At 39.7% G+C, this 26,895-nt stretch overlaps 1 long non-coding RNA gene across 1 annotated transcript; it reads right to left on the bottom strand.

The window, feature by feature from the left end:
• Positions 1 to 668: 668 nt before the first annotated feature.
• LOC134473205 (uncharacterized) lies at positions 669 to 24,918 on the bottom strand. Its single transcript, XR_010043333.1, has 2 exons — positions 24,793 to 24,918; positions 669 to 1,038 (listed from the first exon to the last, which is right to left on the bottom strand). It is a non-coding gene; the product is annotated as an uncharacterized LOC134473205 (long non-coding RNA).
• Positions 24,919 to 26,895: the final 1,977 nt, after the last annotated feature.

Below are 26,895 nucleotides of genomic sequence, written 5' to 3'. Positions count from 1 at the left end.
CCTATGTCCTGAGTCCACAAATGCTTTGATGTTAAGGCAGAACACTGTCTTCTTCCTTAGCTGCCCTACTGCTTCCTCAACCTGTGGAACCCCTGGAGATCAGGAACTAAGGAGCTGGCATCAGACCCCTGCTATTCTCCACTGTCAGTGCACTCCAAAAAGTTTTACCTTAGGGATTATAAGCATAAGCCACAGACACCAATTCTAGCAATTTAGAGTGGAAAATAGTTAAACTATTCAGATATTGGACAGCACACAGACTTGCTAGAAAGACTGAAAAATCAAACTCTCAGGAGAGACACCCAGTAAGGACGCACTGCTTGCTCACAGACACTGTCCATGACAGTGGACACCACTGCTGACCCTTGTGACACTGGCAGTGGAACACTGCTGTATTTTTGTCATCCCAGACAGGATCCTTTTTCATCAGTTTCCCTATCCCAATTCTGACTCTCATGCTTCTGACTTCTGAATCCAATAAGAAAAATATCCAGTAGAACCCCACCACACTTCTTCTTCATCATCAGGATTCTTCCATATGTGTTTCTTTTAAAGACAGCTCTTTGTTATGCTACCCCAGGCTGACCTCAAGCAATCCTTCTGTCACAGCCTCCCAAGTGGTTGAGACTACAGGTATATTCTACCAAACACTACAGTGAATGTTTAAATTTTAAAAAATATTTATTATAGTAAAAGACACTTTGCCATCACTTCTCCTCGAAATACTCCCCCCTTGCTTCAGACATTCTGGCCCCACTTTTCTTATAACTTCCTGAAGCAGTTCTGAAAGTCCTTTTATGTGAATGTCTTGCACTGTTGTGGTTGCCTTAATGTCCTCAGCTGATTGAAAACATTTACCTTTCATGGTCGTTTTGACTTTGGGGAAGAAGTCACAGGGTGCCAGACCAGGTGAATTAGGTGGAAGAGGACGCCATCCTGCTTTGATGAGGCTGGTTTTCTGCTGGGTGGCACTTGGTAGCAGCATTCATATTTTTCATCACGTCTCACAGGGAGACTCATGAAAGAGGACTTCCAGAACTGCATCAGAAAACGGGAATGATGAAATAAGTGTGTTTGAAGCAAGGGCGAGTATTTCAAAGAGGATTAACAGTAATGTGTCTCTTTCTATGATCAAAATATATTTTTCCCCTGCTCGCTATCTAACCCAGAACCTTGTGCATGGCAGGCAAGTACTCTACTCCTGAGTTAGACTGCCATCTCTAGCTTGACATTTTTAAGAAATTAGTCTGTATCCTAAAACAAAAAGAGGCATTGAAATGTTTTATGCTCTCACAATAGAGGGATAAAACTGACATAGTTTTCCTTTTGAAAGTTTTCTCTGAATGCAGTGTGGAGGACAGATTTGAAAGAGTTCCATAGGCTAAGTCGATAAGGAGGCCATTACAAAACCCAGAGAAAAGAAGAGAGATCTTAGCTGGGAAGGGGAGAGGGATGTCAGAAGAGAGCGGTATGTGGGTATGCGAGACCCTCGAGTGCCATTGATAGACTTGGTGATGGATTTTATGGGGCCAAGAAGCAGAAGTTGTCAGAGTGACACCTGAGTTTCTTGTCTCGTAACAGGAGGGAGTGCTGGAAACGCTGGGAGATACTAGGAAGTCTGTGCCAAGAATTCTGAGTTTCCCTGGGCCCAGGATTGTCTTCCATTCCTGTCCCAACCTCCTCTGTAGTGTTATCTATACATTATGGATAAGTAAGTGGGAAACAGAAGGGGAGTGGCCTAAAGAGGGAAAATGCTAATAAAGTAAGAGTTGGGTAGTTTGCATCATTTATAGCCAGTTGTCTTGCATAGCAAATGGTTTCCCTTTGTGTTCAGTCTGCACCTGGGTGAGATGCTGCAGTAGTGAGGACAGGAAGAGGAACTTGGGGTGGGGAGGAGGGAGTGGGCTCTCAGGGAAAGGGCCGCAGTGTTACTGTTGTGCTTGGGTATCCTACGTTTTCTGGTCCCAGAAATGCCCTTCTTGCTGCCATCTGGCTTACATAAAAATTCTGAATCTTGGTTCTAAAACACCAGGTGAGGTGCCACACACCTGTAGGCTCAGATCGTCAAGGGGCTGATTGAGGAGGATCACTTTTGGGTTAGGGACTTTGAGGCCAGCAAGGGCAACAAAGCAAGACCTAGTCTCAAAACAAATAATTAATTAATTTAAAGCTTTTTAAAAGTAAATATAAAAATCTTTTCCAGAGAAAGAAATATTATAAGTCCAGTGAGTCAGCTATGCTGGTTAGACCATCACTAGAAATCACCCATCTACAGAAAGTAATTAGTATGAACTGCTTCACCAACTTGGATAAACTGCATCACTTTTTAAAATGAGTTTTCTGAGTCCAAAATTAATCTTATTAGCTTAAATCCAGGGGTTTCCTCTTTGGCCTCTCCCTTCCTTTTAGATATTTCTAAGAACCCTTTACCCACTGTTCTCCCATAGGAGTTAGTGGGCCTTGGAACTACCTTCTCTCTAATCCATTCTGTTGAGAGACGTAGGGGGATCTGATCAAATCATACCCTTGGTTAAGACTTTTCAAGGCTTCCATTGCTCTTATAACACAAAGCAAACCACTAACAGGCCCTAGGGACCAGAGGGAAGTGGTCCTGCACATTTTCCCAATCTATGCCCTCCCTTTCCATCTGTGTTTGGTTAATGAGCTTCTTTCAACCCCTCAGCCACACTAAAACTTTTAATGCATCAGGGCCTTTGTATTCTTCTTCCTGTTCTCTGATTCATCATTTCTGAAGTGATTGTTCTATCTAAAATTTGTCTGCTTTTGCCTCCACATCATCATTTCTACCATCTGCATTATCCCTGGTACCTAGTCTATCCAAAGAGGACAAGGGACTCATTGCATTTTCTAGTTCTCTCTAGTTCTCTCTAGTTCTGTCCACATTTGCAACCAGGTCAAATGGTTAGACTCAGAAGCTGGGAAGATGTTGGATCAATAAGCAGCAAAGTAAAGAGCCTCTCTGAGAGAAAGAGCTCTGATGCTGGAAAACAGCATCCTGGAGAAGACCAGATGGAAGGAGATAGATCCTCTCGATCCAAGAAGAAACTAAATGGAAAAGAAAGGAAAAAAATGTGGACAGAAGCTGTAACCAGACCTACTCTCACTGGAGCCAGTCCCACTGTGTACCAAATGCTGCTGAATCCAAAGACACACGGCTGCAGTGAAGTTGGGGGTTCACAAGCCCGAGGGCCTCAGCAGGAGAACGTGGTCACAGAGGGGAGAGGCAGAGAGGAGAACAGCACTGGTTCAGAGATCTGCACCAGCTTGCCGTGAGTGCGGGGAACTCAGTCCTCCTGTGGGAGTGGGTGATTGGCTGGGTGACATTTTGGAGTCAGGCAGGATAAGCCCAGAACCAGAACTGCAGCAGCTTCAGTCAGCCACTTCACTGGTGAGAACTGCTTGGACCAAGTCCCATACCTGTATGGGATCCAAAAGCCAAGGATGAGGTTCCCCTGAAGTTATACCTAACTGGCCCCAACTGCAAGGCACACACTAACATGATGAAGACTCCCAGTGGTTGACCAGCTCAGAAGGGAGGGGCCAGCCTGCCCCACCCTGCTTGTACTTCAGTGGTCAACAGTAGACTGGGGAGGGCAGCAATCCCTAGCCAGCATGCTTCAGAGTAATTGTAACCAATACAGGAAGTGCCGGGGACCACTACCAGCCACTTGTCTGGAAGAAACCAGAAACATGACAAGAGGAAGAAGCAAAAGGAAGTCTCCAACCCCCAACCCAAATGGTACTGGCCTAGGAGAGGTAAACACAAAAGAGATCGGGGGTTGCACACCTGCAGTTTCCAAAGAAACAGCATCTGACATAAGGAAATATCTTTGTGACATTATAAAAGAACTCATATCAGAAACACTAATACAAGTAAAGGAAGATATAACAAAAATAATAAAAGAAATGCTAAGCACCTCTCAAGAAGACACAGATAGAAGAATGGAGGAACAGAGAAAAAGGAGGGAAACCTTCGATGAAGAATATAAAAAAATCTAGAATACATGAAACAGATTCAAAGAAATTACCAGGAAATTAAAAACTCCTTTGAAAACTGGCAAAACTTCTTGAAGAACTAAAGATAGATTATCAAACCTTGAAAACAGGTTTGCAATGAGTGCCCATGAAAGGAAAAATCTCTTAAAAATAACAACCAGGAAGTAACAATACAAAGGCTACAAGATGACAAGAGGATCTATAACTTTAGAATAAAAATGTGAGTGAAGAAGCAGGGGTAAACACTAATGAAATACAAAGGTTATTTACAGAAATAATTAAAGAAAACTTCCCAAGTATAGGAAAAGGAAATGATATTCAGGTATATGAGGCATACAGAACTCCAGCCAGCTATAACCAAAATAGATCTACACCCAGACAAATAATAATCAAGGTCCCAGAAATTCAACAGAAGAATAGAATATTAAAAACTGTCAGAAAAAAGAAACAGATCACCTATAATGAAAAACCCATCAGAATCACAACAGACTTCTTGACACAACCATCAAATCAAGAAGAGCTTGGAGCAAAGTATTCCAAGCCCTGAAAGAAAATAACTTCCAACCCTGATTGATGTACCATGAAAAACTGTCTCTCAAAATTAATGGAGAAACAAGATGCTTCCATGACAAAGAGGAACTGGGGGAGTTCATGACTACCAATCCAACCTTACAAAAAATACTGAAGGACATTCTAGAGAGAGAGAGAAAAGAGACTATGGTTTCAAGAACAGCAGCAGAGGGAGCTCACTGAAGGGGACAGACAGTGGAATTAAGGGGAAAAGTAGACAATCAATGGCAGAAAAATAGCATGGCAGAGAAGGTTGGCCATAATCACTAGCATAGATGGCCTCAATACACTAATAAAAAGAAACACAGGCAGAGTTTATCAGGAAATAGGGTCCATCGTGATGCTCTATATAAGAAATATGATTAACCTGAAAGAGGGTTTGTGGACTGAAAGTCAAAGATGAGAAAATAATGAGAAAATAATGCCCATCAGCTGCAGATTGGCTAGAAAACCATAACACTTTTGTACGATGCAGAACTACTCAGCTATAAGGAAGGAAAACCTTGAGGCTCATGTAGGTAAATGGATACAACTTGAAATCAAGCTCAGGGGTAAAAAGGTTCAGAACCACTTAGGTAAATAGCAGGTTGCCCCTCTAATTAAAAACTAAGAGTTAGTGGGATACAAAATGTACAAAGCACCCTGTGAAAGTGAAAGGGGAAGAATTGTCTGAAAAGGGAAGGCAGAGGACATTGTTAATCTTGTATCATGAATTGAAACCCATGTTTTCATTGCTTTGTTTAGTTTGGTTATATTCTGTTCCAGTTTGTCTACTAGATTTGAGGGCACAGACAGCTATTCCAAAGCCAGCAGGATATACTATGGTAATCATTTTTAATTTCCTACTAACATAACTGAAGCCCTGTATTGCTTTCAATATCTTGTCTTGACTGATTTTATTCAAATCTGTTATGTTTGATAGTAACAAATCTGAGAATACAGGCAACTACTCTGAAGACAATAAGCTTCACTATGATACCCATTCTGGTTTACTCTCTTTTGAAGTCCTATAATTTATCCAATGTTTTGTTTTTATTGATTTTTTTTCTGTACTGCTATGTTCAATTTTATTGAACCTGATGATGTGGGAAATTCTATTGAAGATAACAAGAGACATCATGGTAACCATTGTAGATCACCTTGTACTGTGGTTTTAAAACATGTACTGTGTCCATCCTTTTGTTTTGAATGACTCTATTTTGTTTTTTTCTCATTTGATTTTATTCTTTTTTAAATTTTTTTTTATTTAAAAGGAAAAAGAGAAAAAACAGAACAAAACAAAACAGTGTAAGGGTACAAGTAATACAGAACTACACACACACACACACACAAAAAAAAAAAAACCAGTAAGATATCACCAGTTAATATTCTTTTAAAAATTAAAAAAAAATGGTTCGACTCTTTCACTCAGATTGGATTCCCTTCTGGGTGTCTATTCCTTTCCTCACTATCGTGGGGTTTTGCTTTGTTTTTGTTTTATTTTGTTTTGTAATGCAAAAAATAAAATCCAAGGCTTCCCTATGCTAGGTTGCTTGTTTTTTAAGACAAGGTCTCACTTTGTAGTTCAGCCTGGCTTTGAACTCATTATGTAGGCCAGGATGTCCTCAAACTCACAGCAATTCTCCTGCGTCAGTCTCCAGAGCACTGGGATTACAGGCATACACTGCCACACCTGGCCTTGTTAGTTGTTGTTTTTGAGACAGGTTAGTTCAGGCCAGCCTTAAACTCACTATGTAGCCCAGATTGGCCTAAAACTTGCTGTAATCCTCCTGCCTCAGCCTTCTGAGTGCTGGAATTATAGCCATTTGCCACCTTGTCTGGACCTGCCTACATTTCTGTAGACTTTTAAACAAATGTCTTTAAAGATCCAGTTCCAAACTGGATGTGGTGACACATGCCTGTAACCCTGGTAGGCCCAGGTAGGAAGACTGCAAGTTTGAGCCTGCCCTGGGAAATTTAGAAGTTTAGGGGTACATGTTTCAAAAAATGAAAAGGGCTGGAACTGTAGTTCGGTGTAAAGACACTGGGTTCAATCAGCAGCACTGAAAAAATAGACTTAAGTGTTAATTGCTTTCCTATTCACTGGGACAAAATACCTAACACCCATATCTTAAAGGAGGAATGCTTTGATTCATGATTTCAATAGACTCGGTGGGTAGATTCAGTGGATGCAGGCTATGGTTGCAAAACATGGTGCAAAAAGAGCATGACAAAACAGCATGGTGGAGGAAAGCTGCTGTTCATCACATGGAAATCAGGAGGCAGAGATAGGAGAGGAGCCAGGGACAAGAACGTACCACTCCAGGTGACACCTGCTGTATCTAATCAGGCCCTGACTCTGAACATGAGACTTCTGGGGGATATTTTAAATTTAAACCGTAACATCCCACCCCTAAAGGCTTTGCCTATCTCATTAAGTAAAATAAATTTAGTCTGTCTCTAATAAGTGCCAAAGACTTAACGGTTCCAGCATTGCTTTAAAGTCCCAGTCCAAAATCTTCTCCGAGACTCTTAGCTCTGAGCCCCTATGAAAAAATAAAAAAGTTAAATACTTCCACCATACTTCCATCATAGTTCTTTCTCCATCAGACACATAACTGGGTAAACATTCCCACTCCAAAAGACAGAAACAGGAAAATAGACAGAAATTGGACCAAAACAGATTGAAACCCAGCAGAACTGATAAAAATCCTGTAGCTGTGTGTTCAGCACCTACTAGGTCAGTTGTGAGATATGATCTCCATGAGTTTGAGAAACATGCCCCTATGGCCTTGCTGGTTGCAGCACATGATTTCTCTCTCGGGCTGACTCATGATGTTCCATGTTCCTGGCATCCTCAACTCCCTGGGATCCCCTCTATATCTTCAGCATCACTCTCACAGTGTCACCCACTGCCCTCTCATGAGCTCCTGGCAGGAACTGTGACACTGCAAACTTTTTTTTTTCTAGTTGAGATAGGGTTTCACTATGCATCTCAGGCTGGCCTTGAACTTACTTTATGGCCTAGGCTGCCTTTGAGTTTGCTGTGACTACTCCTGCCTCAGCCTCCCAAGTCCAGGGGCTATAGACATGTACCACCACTCCTGGCTGTCACACATTTTTGTCTGGCCTCCTAGGCCTTCTAATGAGTCTTGATGGAAGCCTCTGTGACCCTGTAACTTTTGCTTTCTAGTGCCAGTATCCAAGTCCTCTTGGACCATGGCTGCAGTGGCCTTTGAGGGCCTAGGTGGCTGAACTCAGGGATACACTTCCCTGTGTGGCCCTGAATAAAACGGTGTCAGAGATTCTCTTCCCAAATGAAAGACTTATAGTTTAAAACCTTGAGATTGCAAAAGATGGGGTCTTGCTGATTTCTGAGATGTCTTGAAAGCATCTTTCTTCTTGTCCTTATGTTGGGGGTAAAGTTGTTTGTACTTGGGTATCTAGGACAAGGTCCCTGCTTCTCATGAGTTTGGCAGGGACTCATGAAAAGTGTGTGCAGCTCAGGTTGCTGATGCACAAAGTGACTTGGCCTCCTCCTGAGATAACATAGACAACTTGTCTCTTGTCCCTGTGTAAGCACCAAAGCATGATGTTATGCTGAAGATTACATGTTGTTCCTCTTCTGAATCTTACCTTTCCCTTAAAATTCTCTGCAAGCAGCCTCTTATGCTGATTGGACGAATAATTGTGCTGCAGTTGTTGGGTAGTTCTTTCTCCCAACAGGAGAGGGAGCTGCTGCATTTGACCTGAGCTTTCTGCATCTTGACTCATGTTCATTTCTTCATCCCCCACTGTCCTCCCTCCAGGGTTTTAAGAGCTGCACTGGACATGGCGACCCTGTACAAAGTAAGTGGCCTCATTTTGATGCTAATCTGAGAACTTTTGAAATAACTCAGCTTTGCTGTTTGCCTGTAGTTTTCACTATAGTTCTGGCTAAAAACAGCCATCAGCTCCCTTGCCACAGCTTGAATGTTGGGTGCCTTGAAATTTCTTCCACCAGATTAATTATTCCACCATCCTTAATATCAGCCTGCCACAAGCCTCAGAATATAGGCAAAATGAAGACAAATTTTCCTGCCAAGGTGTAGCACTCCTGGCCTGCGGTCCAACTACTAAAGGAAATACTTATTTACAGCTGAAGGAAATCTTACCCTTCACTGTCCATATTTCCATCAGCATTCTGGACTTCTTAGCTTTGACCAGAGTCTCCCATCAATATTTTCTTACTCTGTTTATAGATTCTCAGGCTTATCTAGCCTGCTTTAACCAAGCATGTCAAACTCTTCCCGCAAACAAGATCCAAAGGCTTCTGAACCGCATGGTCAGGTAAGTCACGGCAATGGCTCCACACTCAGTACCAATTTTCTGCATTACTCACTTTCCTGACAGCACAACTCAAAGGAAGAGAGAATTATTTTGGTTCACAGTTTCAATGGATTCAATTCATAGCTGACTGACTCTAAGGTAGAAATGGGGTGGCAGGATGGCATGGTGGAGGAGGGTTGTTCACCACGTGGTGGCCAGGAAGCAGTCGGGGTGCAGGGATAAGAATACACCCTTCCCGGTCATGCACCCTGTAACCCCTCACTTCTAACCAGGCCTCACCTCCAAGTGTGAGACTTTGCATGGGTATTTTAGATCTAAATCACAGTGAGATACATCTTTAGAATTTTTTCCAAGTCTTTATGTTCTTTCTTCAGAACCCAATATGTACAAATTTGTGTATAGACAGTAAGAACATTTTTGAAGACAAGATTAGTTATTTCCACCATGTGCAATAATTTTCATCTTTACTTTAATTGGCCTTTAAATTTTATATGGTCAGTTAAAATAGTAAGTATAATAAATACAAAATAGCACCCTCTGATTTTTTTGTTTGGTCTTTATTTCTTTTTTGTCTCTCCCTCCTCCATTGAAACAGGGTTTTATTATGTTATCCAATCTGACCTAGAATTTATGAGCTCAAGCAATCTTCCTGCATCAGCCTCTCAAGTAGCTAGGACTACAGGTAAACAAACCACATCGTGCCAAACTTTTGTAAAATTACAAAAATTTAGGACTCCTTCTTTAAAGCTTCTTTGACTTAGGGACTTTTTTTTTTGCTGAGTAAAAATCAAATGTCTTCAGGACCTAACTATAAACTGTAGCTATTACATCTTAGTGTTGGCTCAAATCCTTTTTGGAAAATTAACTTCTGTGGATATAATTGGAAAAATTAAAAGTACCAATCACTTGAGAAAGAGTGGGAGGTAGACCACAATGAAAGAGACTGAGAAGCTGAGGCCCCATAACATCACATACCCAGTGACAAGCTGCTGGCCACTCTGTCAGTCACCAAGAGCAGGACTGGTCAGGTGTCATCCCCACTGGACCAGGTCATGTAGACTCTGGCTGAGTGCATTTCATAAGAAGGTAGACCCTTTCCCATGCAGCTCTGGATGGAAACTGCACACTCATGTATTCCACAAGTATTTGTTGAATATTATGTGCCAGAAAACACGGTAAGTGCAAAGAAAGATGCTGAAACATGGAAGTTATGTTGAACTGGGAAGCCAGATGATAAGCAAGTAAACAAAAAATAAGCTATTTACCTGGATTACTTTTGGACCTGGCCAAGATCTCCAACTACCTATATGAAGAGTATGGAGAAGGATAAAGAAAAAAAGAAAAAGAAACATTTAGTAATGTATGACAGAGGGAATGGCAGATCAATGTCTCAGGATGGGCAGAGACCACAGCATTGAGCTAGCCGTCCTTCACTGGGTGTACACAATAATTGGAAGGGTTGTCAGATGGCTCAGAGGGTGGCAGTGATCTTGCTCTGAGAAGGTCTTGTGCTGATGAGGATCAGTTCGGATGATTTAGAGGGCTGCGGTGATCTGAGGCTTATGAGGTTCTTTTTGTGGATGAGGATGATGGGGAGAGATGACATGTTAAGAAGGAGTCTGTCCTTTCCCCCAGGTGAAACTCTATTTTTTATTACTACTGCATTCTGAAGGAACAGGGATGTATTCAGCCGATGCAATCTTGTCCTGGAGTGTCATAGCATCATGGCACCATTGTGGCCCAACTGTGACCAGAGGCTCATGGAATTATATTCCACATATCATAGCCAGCCCACATGGTAAGGCATTAGGCTTCAGACAAGCCCTAATCAAAATTTAATTTATGAAATCATTTTCCCCAAGAAGTTATATAGAATGGTCTTCAACAGTACTGTAACTCAAGAAGTGGTGAGATGGAAAAAATGAACAGAGAGCTTTAGAAATAGCCCTGAGGAGGGATGGAAATGTGGCCTCATGGAAAGAGATTATATGGCATCCACAAGGCTCTGGCTTCCATCCCTAGGACCAGGCATGTCAGAAGGGGGTGGTAGGAAGAGTCTTTAGAGAAGCTGGCTCTTAAATGTGACATTTGAGCATTACTAATGATGAAGGATGAAATTATAGATAAAAAAGGGAATTACCTTTTCCTTTCAGTAATTCCTAATGAAGATATCCTAGGGAGACAAAAATACCTAATGCTTAAGAGATAGGAAAAAGCTTTTTGTGAGCAAAATTTAAGGTGATACAACTGAGGAACAGTGATGGACAACAGGAGTTGAGTGAGATAAGATGAATAATTAAGGAGATTACGAAGAGATGTGTGTTGGTCGGGGTCTCAATGGGAGAAAGAGGCTGAGGATGTAACAGCTTAGTGGCAAAGTGCTTGCCTAGCACACAAGTCCCTGGGTTTCCTCTCCAGCACAGAGAGAGAGAGAGAGAGAGAGAGAGAGAGAGAGAGAGAGAGAGAGAGAGAGAGAGAGAATACAAAGGAGCAATCAGTCCAGTTATTTTAACAGAAAGAAATTAAAGTAAAATTTATTACGTTGGTAACTGAAAAAGCAAAGAGCATACAGTAAGGTATGAAGAAACACCAAAACGACACCCAGAATTTGGAGACAGATTTATTTACACCAACAGGCACTGTTCAGAATCATTCCCATAATATCAGGCCCTGATCTCTGGTGGTCTAGGGCTTATATGGGATAAGCAAGCAGGAAGTACAGAGGCAGAGTGACTTGTCAGTGAGAGATTGGTTTATACAACGTGCATCACAGTGACCAGCTATGCATCACAGTGACTGGCCATTTCTAAGAGACCAGACCGGAAATGGAACAGGAACTGTTACCTGGGCAACTAAAAAACTGAAGTAGACTGTGAGGGCTGGAAGAGGCATTTTCTCCTACAAAGTTATCAGCTTTAGGATGCAGCTAACAACTCTGCTACTGAGAGAAGGAAAAGAAGAAGTTGGCAGGCTAATGGTATAAAGCACTCTCTTAGCATACTTAGGTGTTCAGTTCACCAGAGAGAGAGAGAGAGAGAGAGAGAGAGAGAGAGAGAGAGAGAGAGAAAGAGAGAGAGAGAAAGAGAAAGTTGGTATTTTTTTTTTTTTTGGTCTTTTTCCTTTTTATTGGTACCAGGGACCGAACTCACGACTGCCTGCTTGCAAGGCAGGCACTTATGCCACTGAGCTAAATCCCCAGGCCCTTAAAATTGTTATTATTAAAATTTAAAAGTTTGGAAAGGCACCATAGAGAGCTAAAACACAGGCCTCTGAAGAGAGAGTGCTGGCAATGTCTCTAAAAGGCATCTCTGGGTTCTGGGAGCAAGAACTCTGAGGGAGGGACCTAAGATGAGGGAGGGAGTAAGCTTGATATGATCAGATTTACCTTTTGATATTATCACTCCAGCTGCATTGGTATTTCTGCATTGGTAGTACTGGAAACTGTAACCCACTCAGGTATTGCTATGGGAAGTAGCTGTCACTGTTGAAGTGAAGAAACTCGAACAGGAAGCAGCAACCAACAAGCAACAAGCCCCTTCCTCTTCTAGTCTTACATTCTTTTGCTCTAGCGCTTCCTTGGTATAAAAAGCAGTCAAATCAGAAAAAGAATTGGCAAAGTCTCAAGTCTTGAATCCAGCAAAACTAAGTTAAAATGGCAAGGTGGGTTTGGAGCTGAGAGACAATAGTCAAACAACTAGCACAGCAAATATATGCCACCAAAAATAGCAGTTAGAACTTTCTCTTTTTTGAAACAGGGCCTCTATGCAGTTCAGGCAGGACGTGAGCTCACTTTGTAGTCCAGGCTGGTCTCAAGTCGCAACGATCCTCCTACCTCAGCCTCCTGGATGCTGATTACAGGCGTGAGCCACCATGCCCAGCTAGAAGTTAGAATTTAATCTAAGAGTAATGAGATCTCACTGGTAAGTTTTAAGTAAGCTTGATATGATCAGATTTACCTTTTGAGATTATCCAGCTACTGTTAGAAAGTAGAAAAGGGCAGGAGCACAATGAAAAAGATCAATTAGGAGGCTCTAGCATGGCTCAAATGAAACATGGTAATGAGATGCAGAACGGACAGCATGCACTCATGGACTAGATGTGGAACGTGCAGGAAAGGGAGGAATAAAGGACATACCTGGTTTTGGTAAAGACTTGACTATAATGTCACGCACAGAGATAGGAAGGCTTAGAGGAGAAATTAGGAGAAGGGAACACTGAATTCCATTTGGGACCCAGGCATGGTGTCACACGCCTGTAATCCAAGTATTGGAGGGTCCAAAGCAGAAGGATGAAACACAGCCTGGGCTACATAGTGAGACACACACACACACTCACATACACACAAACACACACACACACACTCACATACACACACACACACACACACACCTGCCAACAGTAAAAGAATTCTACTTGGGGTCACATTACACTCTAATATGCCCATTAGGATAACAAGTGGTGATAGAAGGTGGTTATGAGTTGAATTTTAGGATTTAAAGAACAAGGGCTGGGCCAAGACCTAGGGTGAAGGTACTAGAAAGAAAGCCTGATTTGCTTTGGTTGCCCAGGATTGCTTTTGCTACTCTGGTTCCATATGAATGTTGAAATTGTTTTTTCAAGTTCTGTGCGGAATGCTATCGGCAGTCTGATTGGGATTGCATTAAATCTGTTTATTAGTTTGTATAGTATGACTATATTGACAGTATTTGTTCTCCTTATCCAAGAATAGAAAACATCTTTCCACTTTCTGATGTCCTCTTCCATCATCTTTTTTAGAGTACTATAGTTTTCTTTATAGAAGTCTTTATTTTCTGTATAACATTAATTCCTAAGTATTTAATATTTCTTGACGCTATTGTGAACAGTATTGTTTTCCTAAGCATTCATTTTTGGTGTACAGGCATGCTATTGGTTTTCATGTGTTGATTTTGTATCCTGCTACATTCTGAATTTGGTGATTTATTCAAGGAGTCTTTTGGTGGAACTTTTTGTGTCTTCTTTGTAAAGGATCACATAATCCTTAAATAATGACAGTTTGACTTCTTTTCCTGTATGTACCCCTTTCATTTCTGTCTCTTTCCTGATTCCTAAAGTTTCAAGCATTATATTGAACAGGAGTAGTGATCCTGGAGATCCTTGGCATGCACCTGATTTTAGAAGGAAAGCTTTCAGTTCTTCCCCAGTTAGTATAATTTTGGCAGTAGGATTGTCATAATGGTTTTTATAAAATTGAGATAAGTTTCTTCTATACCTATTTTCTTCAGAGTTTTAAACCATGCACTGAAGTTGGATTTTGTCAGTCTTTTTCTCGCTCTACTGAGAAGACCATATGATTTTTGTACTTGCTTCTGCTTATGTGATATAATGCATTTATTAATTTGTATCAATTAAATCACCCTTTCATCTGAGAGATGAAGCCTACTTGGATTATATTATATATTGTCTTTTTAATGATTCATTGCATTCTATTTGCCAGCATCTTCTTGATGATTTTTGCATCTATTTATTAAAGAGATTAGTCTGTAGTTTTCTTTCAACTAAGTCTTTGTCTGGTTTCAGGAATGAGTTTGATATACTCCCTCCCTTTGAATTTTGTTAAAGTCTGAGAGTATTGGTGTTAGATATTCCCTGAATTTCTTGCAGAATACAGTGTAAATTTATCATGCTGAGGGTTTTTCTTAATTTCTGGGTTTTTAATGTTTACCTTAATGTCTGCTATTGAATCATTTAGGGTTTTTATATCTTTTAGGTTCTATTTTGGTAATACATTTGTACTTAGGAACTGTAGTCAGGGATTGCAAGGAGAACAATTATATACAGGACACATAATTGATAGTATTATTTTAGTATAGTCACCCAAAGAGTTAAATACAAAAAGTGTAGGAAATCTGTCCACACAATAAGACCCAAAGAATCCAGCTGAGGGCCTGGATCCCACAGCAATGTCTTGCATGAGTCCAGTTGAATCCCTAGAGCCCATGACAGTGTCTCATGCAAGTCTTATTGATAGATCTGCGCTGGGAAGGCCCAAAGCTCAACAGTGGAAGATTGAAAGTCTGTGCCAGCTGAATGAAGGATCTGTGCCAGTGATCTGAGGGTTCTGGACTGGAACCAGGAAGCAACACTCAAAGTAAGGACCAGGGCTCCCCTAAAAAGTACCACAGCCACACTCATATCAGGAAGCCAGTGTGATAAGCTTCTGGAAGTTGAATAGCACACCATTTTCCCCTCTGGAGCCAGGAAGCAATGCTCAAAGTAAGGACTAGAGCTCCCCCAAAGTGAATCACAGCCATTCTCAGTGACAAGGTCCTGAGCTCCTCTGACGATGAGACCAGCCAAGTTCATAACAGGAAAGAAGCTCAACCAGCTCCTCCAGGAGAACCAACCAACAGGAGAACCAGCAACACCACAGAGGACCAACTCTACGGAGAACCAACAGAACTAAACTCTTCCTCTTCAGTTCTCCTTTTCATGTTGGCAACAATCCTCAGGTGGGCCATCCATGCTCAGCACCATGCTGATTCAGTGCAGCTGGTATTACAAGTTGACCCCCAGTTACCAGTCCACCACAGGAATTATTCATTTCTTTCAGATCCTCCAATTTATTGGAGTATGGCTTTTCAAAGTAGTTACTAATACTCCCTTGGATTTCAACAGGTTTTTTTTTTTATAATTTTATCTTTTGTTTCTAATTGCATTGATATGAATCTTTTCTTGGTAAGTTTGGCTAAGGATTGTCTATTTTGTTTATTCTTTCAAAGAAGCTGCTCATAAATTACTGGTTCTTTGTATTTTTGTCTCAATTTCAATAATTTTTGCTCCTGTCTTTATAATTTCTTTCCTTTTAATAGCTTTGGATTTGAGTTCTTCTTGTTTTTCCTAGTACATTGAAATGTATCATTCCTTTATTTATTTGAGCTCACTGTTTTTCTGATGTGGGCTTTCACAGCTGTAAACTTTCCTCTTAAGACTGCTTTCATTGTGTCCCATGGTGGCTGATATATTGCACTAGCATTGTCACTTGATTCTAATAACCACCCTACTTCTTTGATTTCTTATGCTACCTGTTGATTATTCAAAAGTATATTGTTTAATTTCCATGCATTTGTGGTTTCTTTTGCCAATAATTTCTAGTCTCATTGCACTATGATCTGATAACATGCATAGGATGATTCTGACTCTTTTGTATTTATTTAAACCTGATTTATGACTTAATATGTGATCTGTTTTGGTGCAAGTTCTGTGTGCTGTTGAGAAGAAAGTGTGTTCCATTGTGGGGTGGAATACTGTAGATTTATATTAAGTTCAACTATTTAGAGGTCTGGTTCAACTCTGATATTTCTTTATTGATTTGTCATCTACTTGACTTGCCTATTTGTGATAGTAGGGAACTGACAGTCCCATTATAATTCTTGATGTTTGTCTGATCTTTTATGTCTACTAGGTTTTTCTTATGAAGTTGTATGTGCCAGCTCTCGGTTCACATTACACTTGCTGTCTCTTCCTGTTGAATTATCCCTCTTAAATAATACGTAGTGAATTTCTTTGCTGCTTGCAGTTAGTTTTGGCTTAAAGTCTAGTTTATCTGAAAATAAGATAACTACTCCTGCTTGTTTTGGGGTTCCTGCTGCATGGAATATTGTTTCACATCCTTTGATTTTTAGTCTAGGAATTTCTTTTTGGGTTAAGTGTGTTTCCTGTATAAGTATACCATCAGATTTTGTTTCTTGATCCAGTCCACCAATTTGTGTCTTTTAATTGGAGAATTGAGATTCACACTGAGATACATCACTGAATGTGTCATCTTATTCTTATCACTAAATCATTTTTCTGTTGCTTTCCCCCTCTTCTACTTGACTGTTCATCCTACCTGGTGGATTGTTTCTATTGGACCTTTAACACTCCATTGTCTCTTTCTATGGTATCCTTTGAAAAAAATTTTAAGTATTGGTTTGGTGACCATGAATTTCTTTAGGCATTCTTTATCATGGAAATACCTTATTTCTCTACCAATTTTGAAAGATAGTTCTACAGGATTTATCAATCTGGGTTACAAGCTGTTTTTTGTGGGTGGGGCTTGAAACACTTCAACTCTCTTTAAAGGTTTGTGTTCAGCGGCGCTATATTTCCTTTATGAGTAATTTATTGGCTTGTCTCTAACAGCTTTTAAGATGCTGTTCTTGTATTGGACTTCTGAGATTTTGACTATTATGTATCATGACAAGGTTCTTTCCTGATTGTGGTTATTTGGAGTCATATATGACTCACTTATCTGTATGTTAACTTTTTTCTGACATTTAGAAAGTTTTCTGCTATTATTTCTATGTAGTTTTTTTTTTGTCCCATTTGTGCTATCTTTTGACTTGTCACTACTCTTAATTAGTCTTAGTCTTCTTTCCATTATTTAGCAACTGTTGGATCAATTTTTCATGTTCTTCACTTGTTTTTAAATATCTCCCAATATTTGGCCACCATTAACAGCCCTGTATTCTAGTTCTAAAACTCTTTCCTTACACTGTTTGCTTCTGCTGTCAATAATTTCAATAGAATTTTTAATCTTCTGGATTTTCTATTTGATACCTTTTCACACTTCTTTTCTCTAGTGGGCTTTCATGTTTTGTATCATTTTGTTTAGCCTGGCTAGCTTTTTATTAGTGTTTTTGTGAACTCACTGATCATTTTGTTTAAAAAGTCCATTGTCTGTTTAGTTATATCTTCTTTGAACTCCCCAAGCACCTTGTGGATCTGGGTATTTTTTCTTTTTCCTTTTTTAGCTCATCTATAATCCTTTTGATAATTGGGTAGTTATTGATGTTTCCCACTTAATGCCCCATGGATGGGCTTTAGGGGTACAGGGAGTTTCTGAAGACATTTTGTTACCTCATCTTCTCATGTTTCTATGTTTGTTTGTTTTGATTGTGCATTGATTACAATAGATGACTGTTATTCATATGAAGACCTCTTTAGTTAGTGTCTGCTTTTCAGTGAAGCACTTATGGCAAGACTAACTGTAGTTTCTGTCCTTTGCCTCAAAAATCCCACCACCTCCATTTAATTGGGAGAGAGGCTGCCTTTTTGCCTCTTCAGATCAGTTTTGGTTTGAAGTGTACTTTGTCTGAAAACAGTACACCTACCCCTGAAGTTTTCAAGGTCTTGTTGCTAGGAGTATTCTTTTCCATCATTCAATTTTTAGTTCTTTACTTTCTTTTTTGGATGTGTTTTAGTATTCATTGTAATGTTCGGGTTTATTTATTTATTTTTTTTGATCCAGTCTGCCAATCTATGTCTTTCAACTGAGGAGTTGAAACCATTCAACTGAGAGTTACTACTGAAAAGCATTGACTTGTTCCTGTCATTGCATTATTTTCCTGTTGCTCATTTTCCCACTTCTGCTTAACTACTTACCCTATAAGTACTATTCTTGAAGTTAAACTGCTGACATGTCTCTCGCAAGTAATAATTCCCAAGCAGTATCCGGAAGTGTGTGATCTTTAGTAATCATTCAGTAAATATATTTTGAATGAAAGAGAGTTATTTTGTGCTGCTGGTTAAGAACATAGATGCATGTTTTAATTAGAGGTAGCACAACACACAATGAATAGACAAGGAAGTGTTCACAACCAAAGCATACATTATCTTAGCATATATTATTTTTTAAAATACTGCTCAAGTTCAGGTTGAGCGAGCAATTAGGGCTCAGATTTCTATGCTGTGAAACATAGCTTAGAAAAAAATGAGTATTAACAAATTCCCAAGAAACCATTATAAAGTCTCAATAAAGTACCTTAGAATGTCTAATGCCAAGAAAATCAACTGACTCTACATGACTGGGAAATTTCTAGACTCTGTCCTGTTTTATCGATTTAAATATCTTATCATAAACAGTATTACACATTGTTTTAATATAGATTTATGTTAAAGCTTTCAATTTTTAATTGATCTAAGATTTTAAATTTTCTAAAAAATTTTAGAACCAGCCTGTTCATTGGCTTTCTAACAATGGACCAGGAGTCCACTGTATCAGTAGAGTAATTTATGAAAAATGAACATCTTTAGTATTGATTCTTCCAGTCCACACATTAGACCTATGTTTATTTAGGTTCCCTTTAATTTCTCTCAGCAATGTTTTCTTTTAGAGTTCAGCAAGTATTTACTTAACTGGTGATGTGCTGTTGAATCGTCTCTGAAGAAATGTCAAAAAGTTTTAATTTGCAGTGTTCACCAATTACTGTGATGTAAATACTCACATCTTGGTCAATTGCAAGCTATTGATGATATCACTAAAAAAGTTCAGAAAAAATGGGGCTGGGGATTTAGCTCAGTGGCTTAAATGCCTGCCTTGCAAGTGGGTGGTCGTGAATTTGATCCCTGATACCAATTAAAAAAAAAAAGTTCAGAAAAGGTGACAAGATCTGCTGTTGGTGAGCCAATTCCAATGTGTATTAGATATATTCTTAAATAGTTCATGGGTTTTGATGCCATTTTAAATTCCTGGCACCGTAAATACTGTGCTGTTAAGTAAATGAACTTTATTGTTTTCCTTCAAAGATGGCAAAGTTTGTTTTGTTGGGCAAAACAGCTTGATTCTTCTCAGTGTTTCTAAAGCTTTCATTTTTGATGCTGGGGATAAAATGGAGTCCAGGGCCTCATGCATACCACTAAACTTTGTTTCAAGCCATCATTTTGGGGTTAATCTAGCTCTTATCCCGAGACATGACCCATCTGAAGTCTCTACTTATAATTCCAAGGTTTCAGCAACAGCCCTCCATTCTGCATAGTAAGAATTCAAATGCTCCAGCCCATGTCGGCTTCGGATTCACGTCAGTTGCACTTTGCCAGGCTTAGAGACTTTGTCCCAACACAGGCCCAGATTATTATTCAAACAAAGTCCCAAGGGGACCCATGCAGATTTATATGGCTCTACCTTTTTTTTAAATAGTACTCTAACCCACAATTGCAAATTGCCTTAAATATCTCTGATCTCTTCAACTCAGCAATGTCTCTTGGATTTTCTTTGGGTTCCTGTTCCTTGTACAGCAATTCAAAACTTGCCTTCAGGAAAAGAGCTGGTGCACTGTAGGACTTATCTTGTTTACTTTTCTCTTATTAAAGACCGTATTTGACAGCGACTCTATGAGGAATAGCTGAATATAGTTGTTTCATACATTTGTTCAGTTTTCTACTTGCGTATGCCTGGAGGGCAAGTTCCATCTAAATTACTTGCTTTCAGCTAGGACAGAAGTCACTAACTTGCTTTTCAGTGTAAGTCAACACAGGCTTTCTCAAAAGCACCAATGTTAAAAGACCTACTTCCTGGGAACTGGTCACAGAACACTTGCCTAGCCTGTGGAAGGCTCTAGGTTCCAAAACACATGCACGCACATGTGCACACACACACACACACACACACACACACACACAATTTTCTGTAACTAAGGGCTTTGATAGCAATATAACAAATCTTTGAGGATAATCAAAACATGTATTCTAAGTGAAGGTAGAGAACTGTGATGACTTTTTTAAAGGAGATACTTAAGTTGAGTTTTCAAGTATCTCTAAGATTATAAGGCCAGACTGGAATTCCTGATGGTTCCCCCACACCTGCTCCTGCAAGTTTTTCCCCCACTCAGTCAATGGCAGGTCCATCCTTAACGTTGCTCAGACCAGAAACCTTGCAGTTATCCTTCTCATCTCTTTTTTAATCATCCATCTGGTCATATCTACCTTTAAACTATATCCAAAATTTAATCATGTTTTACCACCTTGTCCTAAGCCATCAGCATTTCTGACCTGATATTGGCAGCAGCCTCTTATCCATTCTCCTTGCTTTTTCTCTTGTCTGCCTAGAATCCACTCTCAGCCTAGCAGCCACAGTGATCCTTTAATATAAAACTCTCTTGCTCAAACTCTCCCATAGCTCCTCATCTCGTTTAAAGTCTTGCGGTAGTTTAAAGGCCTTCTCTCCCCTTCTCACTTTAGCATCTGCTGTTCTCTCTCAGAGAGTTGCTCACTCTCAGTCCACCCCGCCTTCTTCCAGTTCCTCATATGTTTGAGTTGCGTCTCTGCTTCCGGATCTTTGCCCTTACCCTTTGCTTTCCCTTGACATTTTCCCCATATACTTACATGACGTGCTCCTTCACTACCTTCTAGTCATTACTCAATTGTCCTTTCCAGTGAGGTTTTCCCCTACCACCTGTGAGGCTGTGATTTATAATAAAAAGTGTGTATTTTGGTCTTCGTCCCTCATTCCTGGCACAAAGCTCTCCAAAGCCTTGTAAATTCTTGAGCAAAAATTGCTTAGGGGATTCTTTTGTTCTAGTACTTGGTCTTTGAGAAAATAGCATCAGAATTGAGTGAAATTGTGTAATACCCTACTGGTATTAAATAACTGATGTGATGGCTTTCTATTAGGGTAACAAAATATGTAAGATAACCAATTTAAAAGAGAAAAGGTTTACTTTGGTTCCCTGTTTCAGAATCTGTTCATGGTCAATTGGCCTCATGGCTTGGGGCCTGTGGCAAGGCAGTACTTCAGAAGGGCGGTGCGTAAAAGAAGAAATTGCTTACTTCATGGTGGCCAGGAAATAAAGCAAAAAAGAGGAGGGCTCAAGGCTGGCTATCCTTTTGACCAGAAGACTTCCAAATGGCCCAACCGCTTAAACATTCAATCACCTTTAAATAGGTTATTGGATCAAGCTTTTAACATGTGGGCCTTAAACACTTATCCAAACCCTAGGAACTGGACAGTATGGGAAAAATCTCACATACTCTTTGGTGACCAGAAGGGAAGTACAGTGTTGAGTGTGAATGTAGAAAGAAAAACAACTGGTTTTTCATCATACTAGGCCCCAATCCTTTAAAATCCTAATAACTATTATGTCTCATCTTTCTCTCCCATCCTTTTTTGCTTAATTTTTTTCCATAACACATATCTTTTACTAGTCTAGTAAACAATTTGCTTATTTATTTTGTTTATTGTCTGTCCCTTCCCACTACCACCAAGACCACCACTAAAACGGAAGCTCTACAAGTCAGGAAATTTTGTTTTTTGCAATTGTTGATACCCAGAAAGCACCAAGAAACATTTTATAAATAAATGAAGATGGAGAACTGCGATGGGAAAGAGGTGATTAGTGAAGTGTGGCCATTTCAGCTTGAAGAATGACCTGGAAAAGCGCAGAAGGGAGAAAGAATATGACATCATCAGGAAATGGAAATTAGGTAGGAATGGCTGGAATGAAGGGCGCGCAGGAACGAGGCCTGGAGGCAAGGACTGGTAGGCCGGGTTACAGTGTTTGAACTTCGGCCCAGAAGCAAGGAGGTTTCAAATGTTTTAAACATCAAGGAAGAGAACAGGTAGTGAAGCTTGATCATATAGTAGTCTATAAACATCTCTCTGGTAGGAGACATCCATTTAGAGGTGATAAGGAGTGACAGAAGGAAATTGGTTGGTTCTAATTTGAATAATGCTGATGAACAACAATGAGGCCCTAAGTTAGCTCAGTGTCCAGAGGCCTAGAGAAGAAAGGAGAGGTAGTCAAGAGACATTTGGGAAGTGAAATATTTGAGACTGGGGAACAAAATTGGTCATGAGGCATGAGACAGAGCAGGAGTCTAGGATGACAACCAAACTTCTCGCCTGGGTAACTTAAGGGGTGTTGGTGCCATTCACCAGACCCCGATGTAAAGCAGTCATGAAGCCTCATCAGTCAGCTTCCTGTTACTGAGTTTGAAGCCCCAGTGATGCTGAGGCACAAAGTTCAAACCATTCATCTAAATTCACCACAGTGGCAAGCCCAGCCGGCAGCAGGAAGTTGGACCTGGGCACCATTAGTCAGCAGCCTCCCTTCTATTATGAAAAACCAAGCCTATAATAAGATTGTACCAACTTTTTAAATAAGGCTTTGTGGCTTCTTGCCTCACCTGACCACCCTTTGAAGCAACCAGACAAGGAAATTATGTATGGGTTTCCCTAAAGAGAAATTCAGATTTGTGTTAAGTTTATGAAGGTGCAGCCAGAAATGACCACAAATATTTATGCAAAGCACAGTACTAGGCACTAAGCTAAGCTTCTATACCCTTGGAGTCTACTCTATGCCTCTGTCTGCTTGAGAAGATCTTTTCCTTTCATTGATTGGTGAAGGGAATGCTGCAGGAGACACTTTGGTAATCAGCACTGGAATCAATGATCAAAGTAATCATACCACTTTTCTACTAAGTCCAAGTTGTTTGAAGGTCTTTTCCAGACTAGAAGTAGGTGGAGCAATTGCAAAGACTGCAGAATGAGGAACCAAGTGATGGAACCAAGAACTTACCAGAAGGTGCAGGCTGATAGGTAACTACTGCGTCTGAAGTGAAAGATCCCAAGCAAAGGTAGCAAGAGAGAGTAAGTGGGCTTAGTAAGGTTAATGGAAGGCATCTTGCAAAGATTTTCTGTGAGAATGAAGAGAACTGTTAAAACAACTCACTTGAACACAGCAGCTTCTGTAGCAATAGTCTTAAATTTTATGGAGTGATAGTAATGGGGGTTAGAATTTAAAAGTGTATACTTTAAGAAGATAGAATATGTACATTTATTTATTTTTAAAACTTTTATTAAATACACACTAATGAAATAATAAGCAGCAGTAAAAGATTGTCTTATGAATAAATACGTAGCTCATTATAGGCTGGTGTGCCTTCTAATGCCTCTATAATTTCCAATGAAGTTTACACCTAAGTAGAGGAGTGACCTGTATATAATTTTTATTCATGATCCTAAGAATGACAACTTTGAGTTAAGTATATATTCTTTGATTTTAAGAGTTATGTCCTATGGCATTTGTGTGTGTGTGTGTGTGGGGGGGGTGATAGGGATCAAACCCAGGGCCCTGTGCCTGCAAAGCAAGTACTCTACCACTGAGCTGCATTCCTAGCCCCTGTCCCACGGCTTTGAAATAGCTAACTTTATTTAATCATTTGACTTTACTATGAGTTGCAATGAGTGAATCAAATCGGGAGGTCTACCTTTATGATGAATATTTTTAAAAATGTAAATGGCATTAAAACATTTTGAGCTCAAATGATCGTCCTAAGTCCTTTACCATTGCAGCTATTTGAACTGATCTTTGGAACTATTGTAACTGCCCTGAATCAGGGCAGAAATGAAGAAAAGAACTACCACATAGCAAATCAGATTTTGTACAGTAACCTTAGCATTTTAAATGGAAATAAAAATTGTTGTCTGAGAGCTATACGCTTTTTTATTAATGTATTTCATAGCAGCATGAAAAACTACTTATACTTCACATATAAGGTATGCATAGACATATGTCTGTATAAGGGAGATATTTATACCTAAATAGGAAACATGAATAGTATTCCATGCTATTGCACCAGGTCAATTATCTTTTTGTTACTGTGACAACCTACCTAATATAATCAGCTTATAAAGAGGAAAAGTTTATTTTGGTTCACAATTTCAGAAGTTTCAGTCCATAGTCACCTGGCTTTGTGCCTTGTGTTACTCTGTGTAACACAATGTATCATAACAAGAACACATAGCAGAAAAAGGCCATTCATCTCTTGGCTGCTGGGAAACAAAGAGAAACAAGATAGGCCAGGGTCCCTCAATCCTTTTAAGGGTGTACCCTCAGTGACCTAGCTTCCTCCCACCAGGCCCCACCTCTTAAAGGTTTCACCACTTTCTAGTAGCACAAAAGGCTGGAGACTAACTCTTTAACTTACGTGTCTTTGGGGGACACTCATGATCCAAACTATAGAAGACAGCCAACTTGTCTTTACTTTCACACATAGAACATGTAGAATGAGAGAGAGCAGCCACTTACTATAAAAAAAAATTACACAAACACACACAGATGTGTACCCACCCAACCACCCACCCACACACTCACATACCTTGTATACCCTGCTTGAATGTAGCAAAATGAATCCAGATTCCTGGAAAGTCATTGCCTGGCAGTGTTGTCCATTCTCTGAATCTGTTACTGTTTCAGACGCGGGTATGGTTCCCTTTTTGCTGACATGTTTACAATTTTTTCAACAGAAGAGCAGAAGCGTTGCAATAAGACCGCATTTCCTTAAATAATGATGACATGGTGAAATATGTGAACTCTGACAGGAAAAGCAAACAATGCTAAGTAAATTCTTCATAAAATGTCTTGAACTTTCTTTTCTAATGGAAGAATAAGATTGTTCAAGATTAGGCTTTGAATTGTTGGTTTCAAAGAGTACACTGTGAAGTATGTAATCTAATCTATTCACAAGGATGAAGGGGAGGTGAAAATTGATTGTTAATAAGAAAACAACCCACTGAAGTCTCTATCCATAGCTATGAAGATTGATACAGCTATCATAAAGCTAATGGATCAGAAACACTGTTTGTGCTGCATGGAAAAGTAGAGAAAACTAAGGTACTAGTTAGTAGAGAAAACTAACTCTCCTTTGGCAGAGAAAACTAAGAATATTTAGCTGTAGTCTATCTTCCCATGTCATTGGCACAGAGATATTGGCACATCGTAGATGAAAGGGACAAGCTTAACAGTCCAAATTCTAAAAAATACTCTCTGGGGCTTCTTTGGTGTACCCAGAGACTCATTTTCAGCATATAAATGCTGCTTCTAAAGGGAGACGATATCTGGTTAGCTAATGACTATGAGGCTTAATAATAATTTACAGTGTATTTCAATTCTTCTTCCCCATGAATGACGCTCAATATCTGAAGCCAATAACAAGCACACTTTCTACCTCAGAGGAGTTGACCATCCCTAGGCATGACTGTGGTTGGGTAACAGAATAATCCAAAACATGTCTTGAAGCACAGTATCATGCATTATATCATTATTGTTTTTCACCAATTTCATGGTTAGAAATCCTGTCTAAACAGAATTGATGGATGGTACCTGACCTACATTGCCAGGGTCATCAAGTAGAAGACAAAAAGGTAGGTCCTGTAATCATCTGGAGGATCAAGCATTCACTTGATGTGAGAACAGCTGCTCCTGGCTAGGGGGCAGCTGGGGCTGTCAGCCAGACACCCTCAGACACCTCTTTTGTATCTTTGTTAGGTTCTGTCCTTCAGTGTCACATATTTTGTGCATTCCTACTAAATGGCAATATTTAGGTTGTCACAAATCCGGGCCAAAATGCAAAGGGCAGGAACCCAGATCCCATGTCTCTGGCAAAGGTGTCTGTCTCACTGTAAGAAAAACATGTAGAGTGGAAGAAATACGTATAGTGAGCAGCCATCTTTGGGAAATATGACCCACCACAATGGGGTTTTAAAAAGGTGTTGGAGATTTATCTCTCACTTGATGCATGATTTTAAATTTTAATATATTTCACTAGGAATAGAGTATATGTGCAAGTGGAAAATTATAAAAGGATAAAAACAATAGTCTGATATTGTCCTGCCACCAGAATCTAACCATAATTAAAGAACATTAGAGCTATAAAATAGTCACTAAATCTTTCAAATATATTTTCCATTGTGGTTTCTTCCATTGCCTATTCTTAAATTAATATTTTCACCGCATTTGCTATCATTTTTCTTATTGACCCAATAATGAGTTAGCTTCAGATATCATGACCACCTCTAACTATTGTAATTACAGCATGTATTCCTAAGAGTAAGGACATTACCCTGCATAATCACATTATCATCTAAAAGAGGTGTTATATTGTTAAATACTTCTTTTGTACTAAAATTTCCCCAATTATCTCATGACCATCTTCTTACAGATTTTTAAAAAATCAGAATCAAGAATCAAGTCAGAACCAGTGGCATGTGCCTTCACCCATAACTACTTTCAAAACTGTAAGAGGAGGATCATCTAAACCCAGAAGTTTGAGGCTAGCTCAGGCAACAAACAAGGCTGTGTACGTACCACACACACACACACACACATACAGACAGACAGAGAGACAGAGAGACAGAAAGAGAGAAGAGAGAGAGAGAGAGAAAGAAGAATTTAAAATTAAAATTAAATTATTTGGCCAGGA

Source organism: Cavia porcellus, unplaced genomic scaffold, assembly GCF_034190915.1.
Source record: "Cavia porcellus strain 051 isolate PalLab524CR breed Dunkin Hartley unplaced genomic scaffold, mCavPor4.1 scaffold_26, whole genome shotgun sequence".
NCBI classification, from domain to species: domain Eukaryota; kingdom Metazoa; phylum Chordata; class Mammalia; order Rodentia; family Caviidae; genus Cavia; species Cavia porcellus.
The sequence above is the reverse complement of the archived record's forward strand: the minus strand, read 5'-3'. Positions and strand labels throughout refer to the sequence as shown.